This window comes from Lonchura striata, chromosome 16, assembly GCF_046129695.1.
Source record: "Lonchura striata isolate bLonStr1 chromosome 16, bLonStr1.mat, whole genome shotgun sequence".
Taxonomy (NCBI): Eukaryota; Metazoa; Chordata; class Aves; order Passeriformes; family Estrildidae; genus Lonchura; species Lonchura striata.
The window spans coordinates 5782526-5795456 of record NC_134618.1 but is presented as its reverse complement, the minus strand read 5'-3'; the positions used below and the strand labels follow the sequence as shown (position 1 = coordinate 5795456).

At 38.7% G+C, this 12931-nt stretch overlaps 1 protein-coding gene across 50 annotated transcripts in view; it reads right to left on the bottom strand.

Moving 5' to 3' along the window:
* The window catches only part of RBFOX1 (RNA binding fox-1 homolog 1), a 1167105-nt gene that overhangs the window by 127289 nt on the left and 1026885 nt on the right, over positions 1 to 12931 (bottom strand). The window lies entirely within an intron of this gene.

Genomic DNA, 12931 nt, shown 5'->3' with positions numbered 1-12931 from the left:
CACAACACAACACACAGAGCTCAGGTAAGCTCAGCCTGCAGTCTGTGATCACTCTGCCTGGCCACTTACACAGCACAATATAGCAACACAGGATTTGGGTTCACACTGTTAACGAGTACTAAAAATACCTATGTGCAATAATGCCCTGAGATATTCAGAATACTTTGAGGTACTCTGCATTGAGCAACTGCATGCCACAAATGCAAAATAGTAATGAAATCTAGTAAAAACATTAAGTATTTGACTCTACAAGTGTGTAAGTTCAAAACCTTAAATAACATAAAAGAAAAATTCTATGTCAAGAGAAATAGATTTAAGATCTTTAAAGGTTTTACATTTGAAGACAACAGTATTTCATTTCCATATCACAATTAGCCTATAGCATTAATAACACTAGCCTCATGTCTTTATAGAGAGATCCATATTTCCATTTGATATAATAAAGAACAGCCAAGCCTGTTAATTTATCAATTAGAAAGCTTCTGACTAAATGCTTTCCTGACACCAAAAAGCAATAATTCTAGAGAAGGAAATGTACACTACAATCTTTCTGAACCCATATAAAAAATGACCAAAGTGAGATTTTGCCTGCAACAGAATTAGAGGCAATTAGTGCAGGGACTATCCCAACCTCAGATAAACTAATTTACAAAATAAAATTATCCCACTAATAAGCAAGGAATGTAAAAATGCCCAGTTAAAATTTAATTACCTTTCAGACTACTCCATCATTCTCCCACCAACGCATGTACAGGCACCTGCCCAAGACTTTTTTTTATTGCAGGGATTTTATTCATATTCATCAGTCCTTGATTTCCTAATTTAAAATAGGGTAGATGAATAAAATACATTCTTCTGCACTTTGTACTTAAGGGCCTTTCCAGCCAATTTCAACTAATTCAGACATCAGCTCTCTGACCTGAACTCATCCTAAACTGAAGAGCTTTAAGAATTCACACAAGAGTTAAGTCTTGGTACTTGACAGGCTTAAAAAAGAAAACTGAATTTTCCTTTGTAAGAGGCACTCAGTGTGTCTGAAAAAAGTTAGAACTTTATATTAGCAATCAAACCCTCACTAATTTTAATCCCATCTTTGCTGCTGGTTTAATGTATGGCCTTGAGCAAGGGGTTTCCATTGCTTCATTCAATCATCTTTAGCAGGCAGCCAGTGTCATTTACTGACTTCACAGGGTTAAGTCACCAAGATTTGTTTGTACATCTACAATTTAGCAAGGTTAATGCTGCACTGAAACTGGCCCTGATAAATTTCTGTGGAGGTTAAAAACTTTTTAAAATGTGTACTTTTACCCTCTAATATTAAAATGGTCAAGCTCCTTTCTTATTTCTTTTACCTAATATTTTCACTATTAAAAAATGTAAAAATCCAGATGAAGTAAAACCCAGGAATGACTGGATTACACCAGAGACATTCATTAAATGTTCAAGAAGTACTTTTAAAACTTGTGTGGGAGGCAGCCAACCTTAAATTTTTTAATCAGCTGTTTCAGGAGGGACTTGAGCAAGGGGTAAGAAGAAACAAAAGCAAATCCAGATTCTGCCTCTATAAGCATTTTCACTGGTTTTGAAACACAGGAGCTGGTTCTTAAGCTATTCCTTCCTGTCAGATGCTAAACAGGGCACCAGAGGCAGCAGCTGTTAAAAAAGAGCAGCAATGGCAACAGAGGGACCAAGGGGTGATGTCCAGGTGCATTTCATCTAAAGGGCTTTGTGCCACCTCCAGTCCTAAACCAGATGTTGCTGAGACCCCCTCTGTTTCTCATTAACCTTGACAGCAGTTCCATGAGGACCCTAATTAATATTCAAAGCATCCACACCTAGTGCTAATTACAGCTCATATTTAATTAAGAGGGTTGAACTTTTCCATTATTTTTAACAGCAACTCCAAACTTTTTAGATTCATCACAAAATAGCAAATTGTGCTGGCAATTTCAGAACCTCCACAATGCTGAGACTCTTCTACCTCTTCCATTAGACTTGTTCAGTTGAGGTCTGGCTCACTTATTAATAACTGAGACCCCATTAATAAGTCAACAACAAAGGGTCAGGGATTTGTCTTTTTTTTTTTTTTTTAACTAATGTGTAAATATTCAGAGATTTACAGCCTTACAATTGAAGAAACCAGCCCCACTATGCTTACAGCACAAAACGGACAGACAAGATTATCAGTGCAGGTTCTGCAGGTTCATTTAATTGTTGGAAGACAGGGGACATTAAAGAAATTAAAATTGCACATGGTACTGCAGGCTCTAAGTTTAAAATGATAGTGACAATAAATCTGAGATGTTCATCCCTTAAAATAAGTAACTACTGAAGCCTTTCCTAACCTTTAAAATCAGTGTGTATTTCTTATTCATAATTAATTCAACTGACAAGGTATTATAATGTAATATAAAAACATATATGTTTAAACAAGTTCTTTACTATTTACTTGGCTAATAACAGCCAAAGCCAATTGTTCAAAATACTAATTTCTGTCAAGAACAATGAAGTCAGCTATCACACATTTGTGTCTATATGTGGTTGACAGAAACCCCAGACTACACAAGAGATACACTTGAATAGATTTCGAGGAATCAAAAATTCTTTAAATAGAATCACCTAAAATGTTCCTTTATTGTGCTCTTTAAAATACAGTGAACTGAAATGAATAAAAGAAATAATAAATTCTAATGCACTAAGTTGAAAATATGAAATGGCCCTAAAAGCAAGAGGAAATATTGATCCTGAATCAGCCTATGAACTCAGGTTCATATTCATAATCATAGAGTAATTTCAAAGCTGTATATGACAGGACACAGGCATGGCTTAATACCACCCAGGCAGGAGAGGCTAAACAGAAGTTGTCCCTTCAGACTCAGTTCCAAGTATCTTTAAGATTAAATGACCCCTTAATGCTCACTTTGTGCATGGTTTTTTAAAAAAGAAGTTGTTGGCAACAGCAAGGAGTACAAAGGATGGCAGACAGTCAGGCTCTGCTAAATGTTCTGGCCTGACTCTTAATGAAAACCACATTTCAACTGAAAAATATGCCTTACGTGGCAGTGTATAAAATCAAATTTATTGCTTTTTGGTTAAATGTTGAACTCTAAAGAACCGAAAAACAAGGATTCCGATAATGTAGGTAAGTGAAGGTTCTCCTATTTCATCCATATTACCCCATTTGAAGAAAAGCTTAGAATTTAAACTGCTCCTACTATCTCAGATGACTTTTCAGCATCTCCTGCTCTGAAAAGATTTCATAATTAAGAAATGTATAAAGTGTCAAAACATAATAAGGCAAGCACGTTATGTTTGTACACAAAGGAGAGAACACAGAAAATATTTCTTATGCAGTGTTCTTTTTTTAAAAACACATTTGCAGCATAAAAATGTATTCAATGAAAACCTTTCTGCTTGCCTGCATTTTGAAGTCGAACTCACAGTTTATTGTTTGTTTTGCTCTATTTTCCGTTTGGTGCATTTTGTTTCTTTGGCAAGAGATATTTCACATTTAGAGAAAGCCTCCTGTACTGTAGTTAAATGAGCCAAACTGCATCATATCCTCAGGGCACAGAAACAAAGAAGAAAAATGCAACATTTCTCCGCAAACCTGCTGGTTCTAAGGGCTCAGTTACATCTGTCAAAACCATGATTCCCCATTGCTTGCCCTCCTTCAGATTTAAGCATCAAATCACGGCTTAGAAGCCTTGCATGCAGTGGTGCAGCTGCTTATAAGAAGTGCCCTGGCTTGACTAAAAATCAAGAGTTTCAAGTGAGAAGAAAAGTGAAAACACCTGGTGAACCATGGTGCTGCCTCTGTTCTCCATGAACTGAGCCGCTGCTCTGCTCGCAGGGCGCGCAGCATCTGCCCCAAAGGAGCATCAGGGCTGGCTGGGGGTGTGGGAGCGGCGCAGGGGTGAGGCAGGTCGGGGTGCCGAGGGAGGGGCAGCCCATGCTGGGCTCGCTGACCTCCCCCCCGACATCCGAGGGCTCCCCAAACCTGGTCCAGATGGGGCTCCTGCAGCGCCGGGCCGCGCCCCATCCATCACAGCCGGCCACTCCAACCCTGCCACTGCTCGAGGGGCACACCGCCGGGCAGATGATTGCACGGAGGAGGAGGGAAAAACACAGCTTGGCTACATGGATAGCTGTTCAAAAAACATTGGAAATGCTACTGGGGAAGCTGCTGGAAGTTGAAGGTTTTTGGTTTAAACTTGGCTGTATTCAGAGACCCAAACCACCCTGATCTTCCAAGGCTCTGGCTCTGTGATAGCCACCACGTCCAGCTACACACGTGCATTTCCATGGGATTAATTCCTCCTCCATGTGGCAGAGTTAATGCCAATAAGGTTCTGATTTTAACATTGCTGAATGCCACTAGGAAACCATCGATACTGAGCTAGCCTGGTTTAGATTAAACATATTTTATCCTTCCATTCAAATGAAATATTGTTTCCTTTTTTGTTTCATTTCATGATGTCCCTCTCACTTAGCAGGGGAAATATTTCTGAAGTACTACCAAGGTTTAGTTCCGTGAGACACTTTAAGCAACCTAATGCTTCACTGTTAAAGGAACTTTCCTAAATGCTCCAGAGATAGCTTCAAAATGATTGAGCTTCTATCTAAAGAAATAAAGAAAAGAAAAATTTTAAAAAAACCACCCCAAAACCCTAAAAAGATTCAGCCCCAAAGAATACACATTTATTGCCACTCTGCTGCAGACTGCCTACAGACATCAGGGTTCAGAAGCAGGGCAGACACATTACACTGGAATTATTCTAACAAACCTTCCAATTCAAAGGGGTGGGCAGAGCAACAAACAGTCATCAATTCATCATTAAAGTTATATTCCAAGTGAAATATATTGGAATTCTTTAAAGTGGCAGTGTAATTCTTCCAGGTTTGTTGCTGGCACTCCCCAGTTAATGATAATAAAAGCAGCCACTTCAGATTTTTCAGAAGGAATCAGACATCCAACCACACTGAACTGATAATCACAACTGACTGACTCTGCGAGCTTTCTCTGTTGTAGCTTAATTATCTGACCAGGCCACTTGACTCGCATCATTTGCTTCTGCAATCACACAAAATGAATGCTCCAGCCACTTCTCTTTTTTGGAAGGTTCAGGGCAAAGCCAAACTCAGCTTTCAAAAGAAAGATAATGCAGAATAACTTTTTTCAGAGAGCATAGGGGGAAAAGATAACAATAAGTAAGCAAAAGAGAATTTCTTTGCTACCTTAGCAGGAAAGTACCATTTCATTTCTCCCATTGCAGGGGAACATTTACTTTTGGTTTTTTTATACAGATAAAATGCTGTATTCCAATAAAGTCTGTGCTCTTGCTACTGCTGCACGTGTGTTTGATAATGACATGTTCCTTCTGTGTGAGTGTCTGAGCTATGGAAAAGAATTTCAGCAACTGAAACATCCTGACAGCCTACAAAGGGCATTTACTTACATTTCACTAAAAGGAGTAAACTACTTGTCAAAACTTAGCCTGAATTCAAGAACACATAATTCTATTCACAACCACTACACATGGAGAAAGATTTCCCTCCAACACCTTCACTCCTTCCAGCTGCTGGAACTTTGGATTGCCTTTATGATTTTGTAATTTATTGCCAGAACTTTCCTTATCCTACATGGCAAATCTTAATCCTGCTATTTCCAATAGCCCAAGTGGAAATGACTCTGCCACACTGGTTTGCTTTGCTTCCACATTAACACCTAAATCTTTTTAAGTGTTCTGCCTTTCCCTCACTTTCTCCAATTCTGACTATTAAGGTCTTCCCAACTGCAACTCAAACTTTTACTCCATCCACCAATATTTACATTGGAAAAAAAATTTTACGCCACATTTGAAAACAACTCTTCAAAATGACCTTAAGAGCCATACAGCAAGACACTCAGAAGAAACTGGGTACATCTACAATGAGCATTGATTCTTACAACTTCCTAAAGAAAGTGTAAAGTATAAAAGGATCTTGTCATTATTCACAAATCAATATTCACAAAACAACCTCATTTGTGTTACACTTTTACTAGAGCATACTGAGGATGATGCAGCATCCTTGTACCCACATAGAAGGGAAAGAGGGCAAAAAAATGGTTAGATTATTAATATAAAAGGTACATGAAAAGCCATCTGGGATACAGGATTTTAAAGGGGGTAGCAGTCAACCTTTAAAAATTTAACTCAGCTATGATTTCCAGCCCTTGGGCATCAAGACCAAGTCCAAAAGTGTTGGACTGATGTTCACAAGAGCCATATGTGAAGTGTCAGAATGGAATTTCCCACAGGACAGCAAACAAGGAGCAGTTATGGGGCTCTGCAGAAGCTACAGGAGTGGGCTGACAAAAAGCTGGCCAAGTCCTGCTCTTGGGACAGGCTAATCCCTCTCACTGGCCCAGGCCCTGATGCCTGGCCAGAGAGCAGCTCTGCAGCAAAGGATGATTCCTGGTGAGCAGAGCCGGGTCCAAACAGTGCTCTGCCTTCCAGGCAGCAAATGTGAACTGCTCTGCAGGCTGCATTGGCAAAGGGTGGTCAGTGAGTGAGGAAAGGGATCATTCCTCCCTGCACAGCACTTGGGAGAGCATCTGGAACACCAGGCTGGAGTGCCTCAGGACGGGGGATGAGTTTGGGAGTTCAGTGGTGGGTTGCCAGGGCAGCTGCAGGGCTGGAGCACAAGACAGAGGCTGAGGCAGCTGGCTCAGCATCGCCCGAAGAAGGGAGGGCTCAGACAACTTAATTGCATCTTCTTCCACTTAACCAAAGGTTCCAGGGACAGAGCCCGCAGGTACAGAGTGACAGAACAAGGAGCAACAGCTAAAAGTTGCCGAAAGGTAAATTCTGGTTAGCTCCAAAGAATAAGATAATGAATATGAGGGAAGTTAAGCCCAGGAAAATGCTGCTTAGAGAGGTTATGGCATCCTGGAGACTTTCAAATATAAGCTCTAAAAGCCCCTGAGCAACCTAATCTGTGTAGTTACCCCTGATTTAAAAGGGATATTGGGATTAGATGGCTTCTGAATTTCCCTTTCTATCTGAATCATTCTGTGATTCCATTTGGTTTCAACAGTAGCAGAAAAGCTTCAAAATGGATTTTATACTTTTATCCTATTTGATGACTTTCTTCATAAAGGATTTACTGAGAAGGAAGAGACTAGTTACAACTTCTAGCCTGTTTCTCTTCTCAAGAAACAATGTTTCAGATCTTTGACATGTATTTGCAATGTTTCCTTAGAAAAATATGTTTTCATATGTTTAATCCCAGCCAGAGCAGTATGGAAGTGGCAATTCTCATAGTGCAGGCAAGACGATTTTCACAAATTATTTAATTCAATGCTGTGAACTATGACACATTTTCATTTTCATTTTCTGCCAAACATTACCATTCTCAGCATATGTAGAGGAATACTGCCTTACATCTCTACAGAAAGGAGTAGTTTTCTCTACCTTCTGCATGATCTCTAAAACAGTAATTACAGCCATATAAGTTTTCTAATTTTATCTGCATTTTTTCTTCTGAAATAATATTTATTTAAAGTATTAATTTATCAAAAACCACTGCCATCTTTTAAAGCTGGATCATAACAAAACTAGTACGTCCATTTTTTTATTTTTCTAATCAAGTGATTTAAAAAAAAAATATTTTTTTTTTCTTTCCTACAACACTGAAGATATAGGACATACTAACCCACGTGACAAACCATGTTTATGCAGCAAGACTGTATCTACTGCAGACACAACACTGCGTTCTGCTTTGTAACCCATTCTGGATTTCACTGAGACAGTTCCTGCCTTGTAACCCACAAACAGGCATAACTATTTCCACAATTTAAGTCAAAAAACTTCTCTAAATGACACCTCACTGTAAAGGATTGAACTTGGCAAGGTTTGGAGTCTGAGAGAAAACTGAGCACATTCAAATCCTAAAACAGTTGCAGGTAAACAGATCATTTCTAGAAATCTGATAAGTTCTTATAACATAGCTAAAATTATGCATTCAAGATTTATTGTAAGTAGAATTCAACACTACAATTGCTATTTACTCCAAAACCCTGCCTAAATTTTTCAGGAAATTTGGACTGGAGGCAGCTGGTTCTTAAAAGTCCTAAATGGAGCAACTAAATCTTATTGATAGTAATAGTTGTCGCCAAGTTATTCCCAATTTAGAGATGCCACCTCATCCAGAGTTTCAGTTGGCTTTGCAATGGACACACCATGGAATAGAGCCAAGTATTTACCCAATTTTTCAGCCACAGAAGGTGCTGAACCTACAGTCATGTGCTGAAAAAACACCCTTGAGAGCCATTCATGCCAGAGAGGAATGGATCAGAGTTTCATGCCACCTAATTAGTGATCAGATGGTGATAGGTAAATTAAATACTGGGCGGGATGAGTGAAGGATTGCACAGAGAGAACAAGAACACAGGACTGGAGACCTTTGCAGACCTTTATGTGCTTCACAAAGGCAGCAGTGCACTGGCTGTTCCAGAGTGAGCAGAGCCACCTCCCACGCCTAAGGGCAGCAGCACTCAGTGGAGATGGAACTGCCAGAGTCACCTCTCTAAACTGGAGACTTTATGTGACCTCTTTTAACTGGGGGCACAGTCTTTCACTGCTGAGCTCTGACGGAGCCTAGGAAAAGAAAGGGGACATTTCTCTTCATTATCCCTCACAGGGAATCATTTCCTAGGGCAGCACCACACCAGCCACGTTCATCCACCGTGTGTTATACAGGTCTGAGCCTCAGCACCACAAATGGGAGATCATTACTCAACTCACCTGAAATAAAACACGGAACACAGTCAGCCAGTGAGGGAAATGAGAATGCAGTGCCATAAGCTGCCTTAAGCAGCAAAGCTGACAGATCATCCCTGCTCAGCTATTTGGATACAGGGTGGTTTTGAAAGCCAGAATGAGCCGGGTTAAATGACAACAATTCCTGCTAAACTGTGCCAAACGATCCAATGCAAGCTGGTTTGTTTTGCTTTACTTTGCTTAAATCAGGTAAATTTAAGAATTTCATTTATGTGGTAAGCTCCGTAAAGACAATGACATGACTGACTTTGGGAATTTGGAGGAAGATCAGGAAAGTCAGCAGCAGAGTTATAAAACCAGGCTTCAGCATATCCAGGGAAATGTTATGACTCCCTAAGGTTTGCCCAGGAGAGGAAACAGTCCAAGGTAGCTGTCTGATTGAGATGTCGATTAAAGAGAATTTCAGCATGCAAGAACAAACCATTCATTAGGAAGGCAGTTACTTAGCAGGCTTACATGGCTATGAAGAAGGTTAATGAAGACAGACACAAAATGTGAGCTTACAAGTGATGGAGCCAAGGCTTGGCAACAATAGAGAACCACAGAAGTAATGCTCAAGTACTTGAGGACAAAAATGGGAAGGTTTTTTTGTCCAGCCTAGCTACAAGTAAGACATGCATAATTCAAAGATATTAAAGGTGACAAGAAAGGCTCTTTCAAGGAAAAAAAAACAACTAGACATGAACTATTTGACATTGTTTTCAAAGAATGTCTGTTTCCAGTCTCTGTTTAACTTTAAGATTTCCACCATTTTGTTATTTACAATGGAACATAGATGACTTGACCTGCAATGACCAGCAACCACAGCAATGCCATCTTGTTTAACACCAGTTAAAGCAGCACTCATTTTTTTGGCACTGAAATTAAATGATGGAACATGATCGCTGATGTTATTTACTCGTAAGATTAAAATGACAATCAAAATATCATTGGGCACAAGGAACAGACAGCTTGGCTTCCTGCCTCAGCCACACTTTGCTATGCTTGTTTATCACCAAGAACATTTGCATACTTCAGTGGATGTTTATGTTAAGATGCTGTTGTAGCATTACCAAGGAACTGTTTATCCAACAATGTTTGTCATCAGCAACCTAAGCCACAGCATTAAAGGAAGGTAAAGACCTTCTCAACAAGGAGACCAAAAAGGCACTAATATGTGTTTATGGAAAGCAAAATATATTTCTAAGCAGTGCTGAATGTCACAACTGCCTAAAACAAACAAAAATCTATTAAGAGTGTGTTACAAGGAATCTCCAGTTATGAAGAAAATTAACTAAATCCTTTAATGGCAAATATAATAGCAAAATAGCAAAGCAAAGAATTTCACTGACTATACTGACTGGAAAGTTCTTTGTTAAATCTCTAAAAAGCTTCTGTTACTATGAAAGGAATAGCCAATTTTGTCCCTGTACCTTCATTTCCACAGTCCTCCAGAACAGGGACTAAAACTGGCCTCAAATCTATATGGCCTCTCCCTGCACATCTCCATTAGAGATTTATTTTACTACTGGACCTTCTTCACAAGACTGAACATACTCACATGACAGTAAATCTTCCTGCAAAGCTGGTCTCTGCCTGTGCTACAGGTGCTTAACCTTGGTCAGCTTAAAAAAAACATTGTTTGGAGCAATACATTATTTTAAAATAGCATATATTGTTGAATTGGATGAAAAATTACCTTTCCTGGTTTGCAGTTCTATTTTGTAAGGAAGGGGTGGTGGAAGAAGAGGTATTTCCAAAACTGTAGCAGCACTGAGAAAAGCTCTGGCATGTCAAGCAGAAGCATATGGCTAATCTACAGCAACCACATCCAACAGCGTTTATGTTTGCACAGTGCAGGGGCCTGGACAGCAGCCACAGCATCCACGCTCCAGAATTAGTGAAAATACACAGACCACTTCTGGGAGAGAAAAGTTATAGCCTGGAAACTGTTTATAATCAACGTGAACTGGCTGGCTTTTATAGTAGAACATTAGATTAAATAAGATAGCAAAAATATTGAAGCAGTTCTGCATTTGCTGAGTGCTCACCCAGAGAGATGGAGAACACAGCAAATGCATTTGCATTTTAGCTGCAGAAGAAATTCTGATTAGATGCTGCTACACAGGAATTGATAGTGAGTATTCAATCAGAAAAGTGGTTTTCTTTTACATATTACAATCACATGGTACAGTACATCACTTGTGTCAAGTTAAATTTAATCACATCAATGTACTTCAAGGAAAAAAGTTGAATACCTGCTCATATACCCATGCCAAGAGGGATTATATAAGACTTTATGAAGCCTTTTCCTTTTATTTAATATTCTGATAGCTGTATAGAACAGTTTTGCTATGTATTATACCCTCAAACTGATCTATTCCACTGTCATTTTAATGCACAGCAAATATGCCTGAGCTCATGGTGACAGCGTTGTGTGTCCTGCCAATTACTGACTTTCTCCTGTGTAACAGCAAAGGCATTTTCCTTGGAACAGCAATTAGTTCTAATTTTAAGTGTTGCTAATTTTCCTGAGAGTAAAGCAGTATCATCATCTGCTTTTAAATGTGTTAAGACCACATTTAAAAAGAAACAATAACCTATGTATTCACTAATGCTTGCTGATTTTCATCAGATTTACACTCAGGGATGTGAAGGACTGTGTTCTGGAAAAGGTGTCTGAGCAATGCAATACTGGATAGGTTTTTACTGAAATACACTTTTTCTACATGTGTTTAATGGCTTATCTGAACAACAACAACAAAAAAATCATTACTATATAATCCATTAGAAATGAATCAATTTTCAGCTGCCAGGGATTAAATACAACAAAAACTCTGAAACATGAATTGAATTCTGGGAAAGCAATCAAAACTGTTAAGTGATGCATATGTCAGTCATGCACTTAGGCAGACTCAGTCCACCTCAGAATACATGAAGACTAGATGGATAAAATTCAGGATCCAAAACAGGGACCTAAAAGGCACAACCCTCCTCTACAAATTCACCAGGACTATTTTGCCAAGCCTTTTAGTGAATTCTCCTCTCTTGTCATTCAGATCCTGATTTGCTTTTCCCAATATTTGAAACCTCCCTTTGCCCCTCCCTCTTCCACATGCTGTCCTTCTTTACTACTTCCTCTTTCTACACCTGCCCACACCAATCTGATTCTCCCCTTTAGTACTGACTGCAGTAATTGAGAGTACAGTACCTACAAAATGTCATCACACTGACATGGGAACACATTAATTTTGCCTAAGTTACTGAATGAAAGCAAGGGATGGCCTTCACATGTATCTTAACTTTGATGCAAAATATCTCATGTAATTGGGAGATATTCTTAACAGAATCAGGCTACAGGACTGGTATATTTAAAGTACTTTTTCATCTGCTCTCATTTATTCCAGATACCATTGCAGCCAATTGAACCAGGATTTGAAGGGTGAAAATATATTTTGGAACTTGACACAGACTTGGAAATATCCATTTGTTGGTCTTGATGAAAGGGTAAGTATAATAACTTACACTCACATAGTATATCTATAAGTACAAATATGTATTGTGTAAATAAGCACAAAGCATTCACTGCTCCTTGGTTTACTTCATGTATTAACAAAAACGTTCCATATCTAAAATAGATTTCTAAACTCTACAGCTATTAATACATCCCCTGCCAACAGTTCTAAAGAATAGTAGCGGGGAAAAAAAGAAAAATGAAAAGTTCAATCAGATAGTTTCAGGAAATAAAAAGTCAAAATGGAAATTTAAATCCTCCAGTAAAGAGGTCTGCAGTGATTAACAACATCAATTAAGAAAAGCAATGCACACGAAATTAAATTTTAATGTCACACACACATATATGTGTTCATGTTATCAAACTAAGAACCAAATTCAATGGAGACTTATGAAGCATAGTAAATTGATCTGAACATGTTCTTTGTTAATAAGGATTATGAAATAAAATTTTCAAATTATTGTTTTAACTTCATTTTAGTAACACAGATTGAACACCAGTTAAACAACCTGAATTCAAGGCCTCTCACACGCTTCAGAAGCAAACAAATTATGATATAAAATATTTCCAATTAAACAGAGAATATGACATCAATTCAAACAATTCAAGCAGT